At 34.8% G+C, this 13090-nt stretch overlaps 1 protein-coding gene across 1 annotated transcript in view; it reads right to left on the bottom strand.

Annotated features, from left to right (window-relative positions):
* Positions 1 to 4747: 4747 nt before the first annotated feature.
* The window catches only part of LOC145683385 (phospholipid scramblase 2-like), a 1334370-nt gene continuing 1326027 nt past the window's right edge, over positions 4748 to 13090 (bottom strand). The window contains exon 10 of the mRNA XM_081754718.1: positions 4748 to 4920. The gene's annotated coding sequence lies outside the window, so the exon portion shown is untranslated. The remainder of the gene's footprint in view (positions 4921 to 13090) is intronic.

Here is a 13090-nt window from a genome sequence, read left to right as displayed (position 1 = left end):
GGTATGTTTAATACATCTCTGATATTCTAACGTTGACCAATTCACAAACAGTTCTATGAAATGTGAGTTAACAGTTTTACTTAAGATCAAACATCACAACATCCTATAAACTTTACTTTAAACGCTAATGGAATAAATGAGTACCATAAAGATAAACAGTCGTAGTTATAATTGTATCACCTTTCGCATGTTGTGTTATAAAAATCCTACGTTGTAGGTTGGTGGAGATAGAAGGAGTTTAAGATATTCCTACCTGCTTCAGATAGTAGGTAGAAGCAACGGATACTGTGTTATTTATATTTTGCATCCCTATATTTAGACCAAAGCACAGTAAAAGTTGTCATATATATATATATATATATATATATATATATATATATATATATATATATATATAGATATATAGATATATATATATATATCCGCTAATGATTACGACAACAAACACTATTCAAAGCTTTCTTGCACCCACTGGAAAGCTTGGAGTATATTAATATTTATTTGCATATATTGTTATTGTAGACTGTTCCCATAATGCCCACCGACTTCGATTTTACAAAATTTGAGAAATAAATTTCACTTTTTATATTGTGGGCAATTTGAAGGCATTTTATTATACTACCATTAAGAAACCCATATACATCATATTACTAATCAATCATAATGGAACAATTTCATGTTTTACACGCAGCAGTGGTACCAATCTTTGAAAGTTTCATTAAAACGTTTTTCCTTTTTCTTTTTAATTTATTTTGTGAGTAATGGTGCATTCAGTATAAAGGTACAACAAGATTTACTCTCTCTCTCTCTCTCTCTCTCTCTCTCTCTCTGTCTGTGTGTGTGTGTTTCTAGTTTCCGGCGTAAGCGTGTGCATACTACTAAGTATACTTTCGTGTGTATATTTGCTAGTGTGTCTGTGTGGCGGGGTTATATGAAGAATTAATTGGGATCGCGTAGTGGAACTTATAAATATTAGTACGTACATACGAGCGGCTGTTACTTCACACGATAACTGGACTAATGCGAATTTTTTATTCAGGGAGTTCATCTCGAGGGAGTTCCTTAATGGAGGTGATTCGCCAACTGAAAGTGGTAGAAATGGGTCATTTCCGATTTTGACGTTGATCAGTATAGAGCTTACAAAATTATGACGATTACTGTGTTTGAATTTCTACATAATCTTTGAGTCTATGTCTCATAAAACCTCGATGCAGAAAGGGAATCCTAAACTTAAATAATTAACTAACTCGAAACCGATGAGAGTACAAAACTCAAGGTTTCGACAGGAAACTAGCACAAAAATTTGGAATAGAAGAAGTATCAAGTATCCAGTTGGAGGGGCAGGGAAAGGATGGTCACACGGACATAATACTATAAAACACATTATTGAAATGGTAGTCAGTGATGATTATAGAGGCGGCTCTTGGGCCTAGAACTTCCAAATTCCCTCTATGGCATTTCCCGAGCGTGCACAATCTGAGTTACTAGAATTTTCACAGTACTATATTCAGCCATCGTTTATTCAATTATTCCGCCCTGGAAAATCTGAATGAACATTGCCTCCTAACGTGCTCAATATGAATTACAAGTATTTTTGCAGTACTGCTTTTCACGTCCATTTAGACAGCCCACCCGCCTTTCAACATTCAATCGGAAATGGTCTCAATCGTTTGTACATCGTTTGTACAGAAATGTGCAGGCGAAAGTTTCGTTTGTACGCAATTAGGGGGGCCGCCAGAACGAAAACAAAGTGGGTGTCTGTACAAATCGTAGCCCCCCTACCATGTCAAATTTAACCACAAATCGTCGCAATCATTTGTACATCGTTTGTACAGAAATGTACAGGCAACATTTTCGTTTGTGCACAATTATGGGCGCCGCCAGAACAAAAACAAACTGCGGGGCTGTCCAAATGGTAGCCCCCCTACCATGTCAAATTTAACCACAAATCGTCGCAATCATTTGTACATCGTTTGTACAGAAATGTGCTGACAACATTTTCGTTTGGGGACAATTATGGGCGCCGCCAGAACGAAAACAATGTGGGGGCTGTCCAAGTAGTAGCCCCCCACCATGTCAAATTCAATCACAAGTCTTCGCAATCGTCTGTAGATCGATTGAACAGAAAGGTACAGGCAAAATCTTAATTTCTACACATTTAGAGGCGCCGCCAGATCGAAGACAATGTGGTGGCTGTCCAAATCGTAGCCCCCCCACCATATCTAATTCAATCACAAAATCGTCGCAACCGTTTCTTTATCGTTTGTACAGAAATGTGCAGGCCACATTTTCGTTTGTACACAATTAGGGGGGACGCCAGAACAAAAACAAAGTGGGCGACTGTCTACATAATAGCCCCCCCCATCATGTTCAATTCAATCACAAATTGTCGCAATTGTCTGTACGTAGTTTGTACAAAAATATGCAAGCGGAATTTTCGACTGCACACAATTAGGTGCGCAGCCAAGACGAACACAAAGTGGGGGTGTCTAAGTGCTAGCCCCTAATGTTCAATTCAATAACAAATAGTCGCAAACATTTGTATATCGTTTGTACAGAAATGTGCAGGAAAAGTTTTCATTTGTACACAATTAGGGGCGCCGGCAGTACGAAAAAATGGGGGGCTGTCAAAATGGAAACCCCCACCATGTCCAATTCAATCACCAATTATACAACGTTTTGCTTTTTAAAACCAAATGAAAGCGTATCATAATTGTAATCACATCTTTCTCTGTTTGTATAAACCAATTAGTAAATTTTCTTTTCGGGTTTAGAAATAATATGATCCTTTGTTCGAGTAATTTTGCTATCGCAATTCACTTGTACAGTAAGGCACACTTCTGGATGGTGCAGTCATATAGAGATATACAGATGAAGTACTTCACCAACTGAGTCCAAAGCATTTGCCAGGGAAATATGAAACCGAATTCGATGTTAAGGAAGGCGGGTGGCATAATAGTCAGGCAATGCAATTTCCCGTTAACTTGGACGAAATTCCCACATACCGTAAACAGCACCATTTCCCCAAACAGTTCTTATGGCAAACTTATTACTTGATATTTGTCCTATTCGTGAAGATAAATTGAAACAAAAAAATATAGTCTAATCCTGTTGCTGATGGAATAGACACTCTCTCAGTCATTTGATCTGAAATTACTTTGCAGAGTCCGAATAAATATTCCGTCACTTCAGGAGGGTAGGAAGAAGGAATCCCCTACCTTCAGTATGAAAACACATATATTTAACCAAATGCTTAGTGTGAGTAAGTCCATTGGTATATCGCTTTTATGATTTGAAGTTTTGCTCCCTGCCATCTTATGTCATATCTGATGACATTGGAGAAGGAGAGATGTAGAATAAAATGTAGTGTTGAAATAATATTTCAAGGTGGGTGGTATGTTCGGCCGCATTTCATTATTCTTTTGTTTCGTATCTGGCAACGCTGGATGATCGATAGTTTTTTCTTTATAAGTGTCAATATGGCGTGTGTGACTGCATAGTGTGTAGTTGCTTCTGCATAGCAATTATTGTCTTTAGTTGTGTTTACAATATAATAAATAGTATATTGTACAACGAACTTTGTGTTCAAAACAATACAGTCCACGAACAGATGAAGCGTTCTTACTTCGCACATAAAGTAAGAATAGTGCAAAGTCAGACCAGTCACGTTTTTCTGACTTAACCGTCTTTACACAAGCAAAACATTTACTTTGCCCATTTGTCTGAATATACACACTTCTATATCTCGCTTAGATATGAAGCTATAGCTTAGCCGACTAGACATAAAGGTGCAGATTTTTTTTACATAAGACCTTACTAAAATGTCAATTTCTCATTTTTTGACTCAACCTACTTTATACACGCACGCCATAATGGTGTACTAATTTATGAAAGAAAATCATAATCCTTAGAGATATTTTCGTGGAAATAAGAAAACATACTGACATGAATACGCCAATTTGAAAATGCTGAATTCAACAGGATTATTGTTCATCCATTGGGTCAAAAGAATCATGGCCACAAAGTTGGAAGTTTGTCAGTATCGTTTACGTCATTGGTAAAAGTACCTGCGCTCCGATACTATTCTAATTGCACTTTTCATACAAATCTGAATGTGTTAAAGTCCCTCAAACTATATTCAAACATTTCCTTTTTAAGAGTCAGACGAACTTTGACTATTGACATGAGATGTACTTGAAGTATCTCAGTATAAAGTAATCTTCCTCTTTACTTTGTGAGCTAATATGATTTAAAATAGTTTCATTGAATTCAGCATCGTCAAATTAATTTGTAAAGTGCACTTAGAACATTTTCCAAGAGTATGAATTTTTGTTAGTCGCATAAGGTCTTGTCATTTAATTTTCACCCATTTTATTAGAAATCAAAAGAAAATTCGAGAGTTCTCTGTATGAAACATTTAAACTGGCTTAAGTTCAGAAATTTAATCCTTGTACGATTTGATCTCTAGTTGAAAGTATTATATTGTAACAAAAAGACGGAACGAAATAGAACAGTTCTAGTTCGATTAATAGAAGTCCGAAAATACTTTAATCTGTAAAAGTCTCAAACTCTATTTTTACACTATCGTAAAATTTTATTCTACCATTGTGTTCTACACTTAGTAAGTGCACAATTACGAAAGAAACTTACGAGTATTTGAAATACTAACCAGTATCGTTTTAAAATGAAACTCTTCATACAAAATGCGGTAATATACCGTGTAATTTAAATAAAAATACAGGAGAAAGTCATCTAAAAGAAACTAGAAGTAATATAATTACAAATCTGCAAATATCAGGATAGGTACTCCTTTATTCCTTTTGGAAAGGTAATTTTAAGTTTTGGTATTTCTTTATTTCTGATTTGAGGTACACACTTTCATATCGATTTTGCAAACATTCTAATGCAGTGCAACATGACCTAAAAAGAATAAAATGTAAAATTTAGTTCACTATATTTCTGTTTTTTTTTTTTTTGTATTTTTTAATTTACAATCTTAAGCCAAGTCCTAATAGGTAGCTTCGACAAACATGAAAATACAACAATAAATATCCTCAAAGACCTAGTAATGAGACATATTTATCATGAGTTACAACTGGTAGGACTAAAGTAGTATGAAATCAAAACTCACTAATTATATGTTTTATCCTCCAACAAATATGTGCGTAGTTTGTCCAACATTTAGAAATACAAAAGTTTAAAACTGTAATTGTTCAGTCACTTAAACAGATGTCCTTAATTTATATCATAACAAAAGACTTTAGTTTCCAACCATCAAAATATATGAAATATACAGAAAACTATGCACTTGTAATTCGTAATAAGTTGAAAAATATGCCATGACAACTACCTTAGAATAAAGAATGGCGTCCCTTCTAAGAACTAAGCTATATGACACGGAAACCTACCCTGTGGGGTTTATTAAACTTATATGGACATTGCCGAAAATTTTACCCGGAATTCCAACGCTAAAGGCTCGTTCGCAGTCATAACAAGAAACAAAATGAGTAATAAGTTTCCAGGTTTGGACAAATCTCTTTGATTCGTAATTTAGAGTCGTGTCTCTTGATCATTGACGTCAGACGTCATATCAAGTGACCTCTCTTTTTTCTGAGATGGGTCAATACCTTCTGAAATTTGGCAGGAATGTATTGGCTGATTCCTTCCTTTTAAGAAGTTCTAAAATTTACGAATAGTTATTGAATATCTGGCTCATAAAATATTTACGTCTGAAAATTCAAAGGTCCTACTTCACTCCCTTGTATGCTTAAAAGATCATTACAAGGCTTTTGATTTTATGTGTGCTATGTAATCGGTGTTATTGGCTCTGTAGAGTTGTATTGCATTCATTCGAGTGTACCTTGGAACAAATATAAGTCACTATGGCTTACTCTCACAAATTTGAGGTTGACTTTATTTGCTGCCTTGTTCTTTAAAAATAGATATTTCCTCTCCGAAGAAAACCACCTTTACGAATAGACTTAAGTGATGAGTGGAGATGATTGATTTCCATAGTGAAATGTACAGCTATGTCTGTGATAGTACACTACTAGAAGGGCTATTACTAACGAAATAGACTAAATGGAGTATACACACAAAGGGTGTTCTGGAAGAAGGTAGCTGTTTTCAAGTAGATTTATTCAGTAACTTCAGCCTAAGCCTTTAGCAGATTGTGACGTTACAGACTTCGTTACTGCGGGGCGGAAAGCAAAGTTCGACAACCACTCTATTTTTTCCAACTTCGGTGACAGCAAAACAGAAAATGTCGACAATGTTCCATCGCAGCTTAAATATAGTTCTAGAGGCAAACAGATCTAATAAATTAGTTTTTCTGAGAGGGATATTTCTTGAGGAGAAGTTTTTGATAAAACGTAGGAACGTGGGAAATATAGACAGAGGACTATACACATGGAATAGCATTTTTATAGGAAAAGGGCATGGAACGTACGTTGTACGTTACAGGCAGGGAAACTAGAAAATCTTAAAAAGAAGTAACCAATACAGTTGTATTTTTGGGTAACAGTTTGTGAAGTTAGAAGGGAAAGTAATTCGCATTGAGGAAATACATAAAATGTATTACTGAGGCAATGAAAAGGGCCGAAATAATGAAAAAATCTTTGCAATGCTTAGAAAAGAAGGGAGGTAACGTAGAACTTGTTGCTTATATTTATGATATTAAGCCCTACTTAAAGGGACTTAACCCATTACCAGCCAAACACTTGTATCGTTGTTAATGTCATAAAATGTGTTTATTCATAACTGTTTGAGATATAAAGTCGACTAAAAGCAGGGAATTTAATAGGTGAATTCTGTATCATGCAGAAGAGACTGTGAACAAATGAGAGGAAATGAAATATTGGAAGAATATCTTTCCAAACACTTTCAAAAAATAGTAAAATAAACGTCCCAAAAAAGGGACAATGGCTGATAATGGGTTAAAAGTAATGCTAATAATGTAGTGGTGATATGGACCGCCAACTTCGCGTAGAACTTAAAAAGTTGGAGAAAGTTGTGAGAAAGAAGAATGTTATAAGCAATGGTAAGAGGATTTAATGCATAATTGCAATGGAAGGTTTCATTGCAGTTTTGGGAGGAAAAAGGATTATAATGTGTTAGCCAAATATGGTTTGGACGAATGAAATAAAAACTAAGAGGCGAGGTAAAATTCTAGCACAAAATATACTACTAATTTTGAACACTTGGCTCAGTCAACACAAAAGAAGAAGATATAACTTTAAATTTTCAATAGACTGTTGAAGATATCAGATAGTCTATATTGTGATTCAGAACAGGCATTAATATAGCTTGACGACGACCAAGGCACTACTTGAGACTGACGTTTTCACTGATCATAACTTTACTGCGCGAAATTAACATTCAAGTGAAAAATGTAGGGATAAAAGAGGGAAGCAAGAAGATGCGGAATACAGGAAAGTAGAAACCCAAGAAAGTAATGGAAACATTCGTTGAAAATTTGGATGAAAAGTATTCAAATATGGATAGAATAGATGAACATAGTAACAGGCGATGTTATTATATTAATTTTTGTTTAGAGCAGGGTGCATAAGAAATAGTAGGTTACCTTGAACACAAAACGGCTAAGGACCCTTGGATTATAGAAAGGTGTTGCAGAACATGACGAAAAGGAGAATATAAGAGCTGGCCTATAGAAGAAACTAAAGGAAGCTAAATAATGGGTTCATAAGAGGAGAAAATAGAGCAAGGGAAGAGTTTTAGTAAAGAAAATACAATAACAGAAAAATTAGTAAGAATTGGGAAACATGTGGAAATCTGCAAAGAGGTGAAATGTATGGAGCTACGGAGGGGAAAAGATATTACATGGGCAGTAGTACGTACAGGAATGGTAAGATACTCAAAGAGAGGAGTGAAGTCTTAGAAAGACAAAAAGAATATTCTGATGACTTGTTTAAGATAATGGATAGCTAGTGGCTTATATGTTGGAGTAGAACATGAAGTATGGGAGGATGATAAATGGTTCTTCTTAGAGAAGGATGTGAAAAAGATTTATCCGTTGTTATTAAAGGGCAGACAACCTTTATTATTATTATACCCGTTGTTATCATACATAGTATATCAATCGAATTTATTAAGAACACGAAAGAAAAGGGCAAGTATTGTTCCGACTCTGCAAGGAAACACATGAAAGAGAAGATTTAACAACAAAAGTATGAAAAGAAATCGAACGCAAAGAGATGTGATGATTGTGTAACTATTAGCATCATGTCGTATGAAAAAATAAATGCTTTAAATACTGAACAGAAATTTGTATGGAAGAATAAAAAAAGAATTAACAGTTCTATTCAGGAGAAGTAAGGGAAAAGGGATGCAATTGGAATATTAAGAATGATCGATTAAAGGTTTATAAAACAATTTAGGTGTGTATACGATGTGGTTTAACCAGAAAAGGATTTTTGTCGCATGAATTGGCATTCGTTGTTGGGATTTTAAAGAACGATTGGCTTGGAATGGAAATATGAAAGAATCATACGAAACGTTTATATGAACCAATAAGTAAATGTTATAGTAGGGAGGCAATGACAGTGGAGACTGCAATTCGAAAAGGAGTTATAGAGATAACGACTCTTGCTTACATTATTTAATATCAACCTTGAAGAGACAGTGAAAAAGAGCCTACGAAACTAAGACTTCATTTCGGTAGGAGGTAGAATGATCAGGTGTAAGTAAGACAAAAAGAACAGAAACATTGGCTAAGAGGAAATTGCCATATGAGGGACGTTCTAGACGACACGATAACAGGAAAGAGAAGGAGGGAGCGATCTAGACTACAATTAATAGACGATTTCAAGAAAGAAAGGAAAATTAATACGTGAAGAAAAGGTTAGCAGAAGACAGTGGAACAAGGAAGCTTCTTAATTACGGCTAGTTATGTACAAAAAATGTTAGAAGACCTATGACGATTATCATGATGATGATCATAATGGAAAGAATCTTAGCCTTACTCTTTATTGTTGATATATAAGACCAATACTCCAAGTCCGAATGCAATTTTAATGCAAGATCAGACAAACCGAGACACGTCTTTCTGATTAGTTCTTGGGAATCACATGATCCTTATCTTGTGACAATCTCAAACACAGATGTTGTACGTAGATGCTTAGACCATACTGGTAAGAGGTTTAAAGTCATATATGACTATCTAGGAAAAATACTTAATTTTGTGTATTCCTTAGATAACTGTAGTTTTAAGTTTATCCTCTACATTTGTTGTGGGTATTTCTGATCTTTGAAAGAGCAATTTACCGTTTTAAGAGCTATTGAAAGCTAAGTACGAACTAAGTAAATTTACAATGGTGATCTCTGTCACATGAATACAACTTAAAATTTGTTTTATGTGTTCAAAAGTAACCAATGAGAAGTAATGCCTACGTGGTTTATCTATGTGATGTCATGCTTAGCTAACATTTTGAAAGTTCTAGATTTGAATTGATATTGAAATAAAAGCTAGTATTTAAAACTATGGCAGCTGTTTGGAAATATTTGCATGACGAAGGTTAATATCATAGTTTATATGTAACGGGACGTTATAGATTCTCTTTTATTCGATTAAATCTTTGCTTATTCATGTTTGAATCAGGTTATTATGATCTTTCACAAATTCAGTTCGACCGACTTATACATTATCTGCACCTTGTTTCAAAGTATTGGCCAAGAAATACTTAAAATTCTGACCCAATTTCGTTCTCTTTTTAATAAATAGAAGAGAGTTGTTGATATGATTTTAGTCCTTCATTCTTAAAAAAGATAGAAGGTAAATAATATTAGACGAGTACTCGCCAAGAATTGGTTCTAATTCTATCGAAAATAATATTTATTTCTCGTAGTTTGTCACGATATTCTGACATAATTAAGTATTTTTTTAAGCAACGTGTGTTTAATGTTTAATATTGTGTCTATGAATTACTTTAATATGAGTTTCTAATTTTAACTGATTGTGCTCCAAACAACTAACTTTCTTCGTATTTCTGTGAACTCCGATCAAAAAAATATGTATCTCCGATATGTCTGCTTAGTAACTTATAAGAAGTGTGTGTTTAATGGTTATGAATGTAGTTCTACTTGTTAAGTATATACACTATGAAATATGATAAAAGAAATTAATGAATAAATACAAAATATATGAAATACCATGGATTTTATACTATGTAATTATATGCAGCAGGACCTGTAGTATGACAAACTGCCGACAAATAATACGGAATGAAAACGACATAACGGAAGATTGAATAATAGTCTTAATCAACATCTATAAACATAAGTTCACAGTTCATGTTACCTAGATTGGAGGCTACTTACACCTTTTCTTGCTTCGTTCTTTACAGAGGTCCATTCCCTTATCTGCAATCTTCTTACAATGTTAAATCGCCGTGCGTAGCTCGAGATGCGTCACAGCGATGGAATCATTTAGAAGTAACACATACTTGTTAAAGTGCTACTGGAACTTATGCGTGTTCTGATAGTTCAGCTTTGCAAGATAGACTTGGTGAACTCTGTGATGTGTGGAGCATGTAAAGGTTGGTTTCGCTTTTGCTATGTGAATATCCCAGAAGCTAAATATGATCAATTGAGCAAAATGCAAGTTGACTGGTTTGGAACAAATGCAAGAAGGGGAGAAAGGCAGAATCTATAAGAAGGAAGAAACAACAGACGAAGAAGTAGATGTGAATTTGAACAGAATTCAGATGATGTTACAGCTTCTAGTGGTGATAAACAAGCACAAGAACTAGGTCTAACTCTAGACATGATAAAGAAACAATTGAAGTGTATGGAGCAACAGTCTAATATGACTTTCACTGTTGTTAAGGCTCTGAAGGAAAAAATAAATTACTTATGGAAGGTGTTACTACCATTAAGGAGACTCATAGTAATGAATTCCAATATATCAAAGACCGGATGGATACGATGGAAAAGGAGTGGAAGGAGGAATTGATCAAAGAAATTGGAAAGATTGAATCTGTGATGGAGCATGTAAATAAGAAAATAGAACGGCATTAGGATGAAATAGTACAGTTAAATTTAACAGTGTCAACCGAATGTCGGAAAGAGAAATTGGCAAAGGCGTTGCAAACTTGTAAAACATAAATTGAAGAGCTTTCTACGTAAACGAAAGGCATTGAAATTCAATGTGTTCAGCATACAGAAGAAATGAACCAGAAATTAACCAGACTCCAGAAGGAAATAGATTTTTGAAAACTAAACAAGGATGCTAGTTGTGATTTAGTAAGTCCTAACTAATCTGATTTTAATAATGATGCTATTGTAGTACCTACTGTTACATCAAATGTAACCTGTGTAACGGATACGATAACGACTGTAGCTAGTTCTAATAGTATTTTTTCTTATAGTTTAATCAATTGTACACCCAGCGAAACCTGGATGTTTGGTAATATGTCATCTCTTAGTGTTAATTTAGAAAATGAAATGAAATAAAATTTTTGAGTTTTAATTTAGAAAATGTGCATAGAAACCCTTCAACGTTAGTTCTATGACTAACCCTTTACATATTGGAGATTTTTGTTCAAATCCAATTCAAAGGATCGAAGAGCTGGTAGAACGACTCATTGAGGCGACATGTGTGGATGTGCCATCCAATCGAAGCAATTTCGACAATGTAAAGAGACCGCCTTATGTAAGAGTGGCACAGACCGAATGGAAGGCCCAAAATAATTAATCTAATGTGCAAGCAACTAGATCTAGTGATAATGGACGGCAATATTCGAGAAGAGAAAGAAACTTTAATAGCAATTTTCACGGGCGTAACCATTTTTATGATCGGAATAACAGGAGACGTTATAGTACTGACGTCTTAAATATATAAATAACAGGAGACGTTATAGTTTTAGTTCATAAATATATGTTAACATATACTGGATCTTATATTGTTAGTAAGTTTTTAAGAAATTGTGCAATTTTGAGTTCCTTAACGGTAAAATCTATAGGTACACAAAATTTTAGAAATCTAAAACAATTCAAGGCTGTCAAACAACTGAAGGCAGTCCAGAAAATCTCTCGTTCGAGCAGATATTATTAGCTGTTAACTCGGGAAACAAGGTGAGCAACCGGGTCTAGAAGGGGGTTAAGGTTGCGAAAGGATGAAAAGCCCTCCACAAGTCACCGAAGTTTTATCTCATTTTGTATATACTGAAGATACCGACATCTTTTCATCGGATAAAATCTTAGAAGAGCAGGCTACAGACAAATATTGTAGAAAATTAAGGAGTGTAATTGATAGTGGTAACTGGCCGGAAAATGTGACTATAGTGGAAGATATTTTGTTTGTAAAAGATAAAAAAGAATCAAAGATGGCTGTTGGTAATACCGAAATCTCTTGTTGCGGAATTAGCGGTAAAAATTCATAAACAGGGACGTTTTGGTGTTAAGAAATGTGTCGGATTCGCTAGATCGTTATTTTACTGGAGAGAACAGAAACGGGACTTCACATTTCCTATTAGACAGTGTTTAGATTGCGCCAGAAAGAAATATCGAGATCGTGCAATAATAAAGGAAACTTTCCATATAGATGCGAACCAAACGCACGAAAAACTGTGTTTAGATCTCATGGGAAAGTTGCTTAAAAGTAGAGGTTTAAAATATATTCTGTCAGTGGTTTATGTGTACACAAGATTTGTGAGTTTCTATCCACTTAGAACGGAACATATGAAAGAAATAATCAGTGTTTTACAACGTCTATATTTTCATAACTTCCCTTATCCAGAACATATCGTTACTGATCAAGGCCCACAGTTCCTCTCGCAGGTATGAAGTGATTATTGTAAAAAGTATCACATAGCTCATCACCTCACGTCACCTTATTCACCACAAGCGAATGGCCTGATCGGACGCCAGAATCGAGAATTGAATAGGATTCTCCGATTAAAATGTCATCAGGACCAAACAAAATGGAGTAGCATGTTAAAGGAAATGCAAGATTTGTTGAATAATTCACTTAGTGTTTTTACAGGAAAATACCCTGCTGAAGAATTTATATCTTTCTCTGCCACGAACAACTTCAAACGTCACTTTCCAGGGCCGTCAGAAGTATTGTCGTTAG

Source organism: Thermobia domestica, chromosome 4, assembly GCF_964235325.1.
Source record: "Thermobia domestica chromosome 4, izTheDome1.hap1.1, whole genome shotgun sequence".
In the NCBI taxonomy this organism is placed as follows: Eukaryota; Metazoa; Arthropoda; class Insecta; order Zygentoma; family Lepismatidae; genus Thermobia; species Thermobia domestica.
Note: the sequence above shows the minus strand (reverse complement) of the source record. Positions and strands in the feature narration are given on the sequence as shown.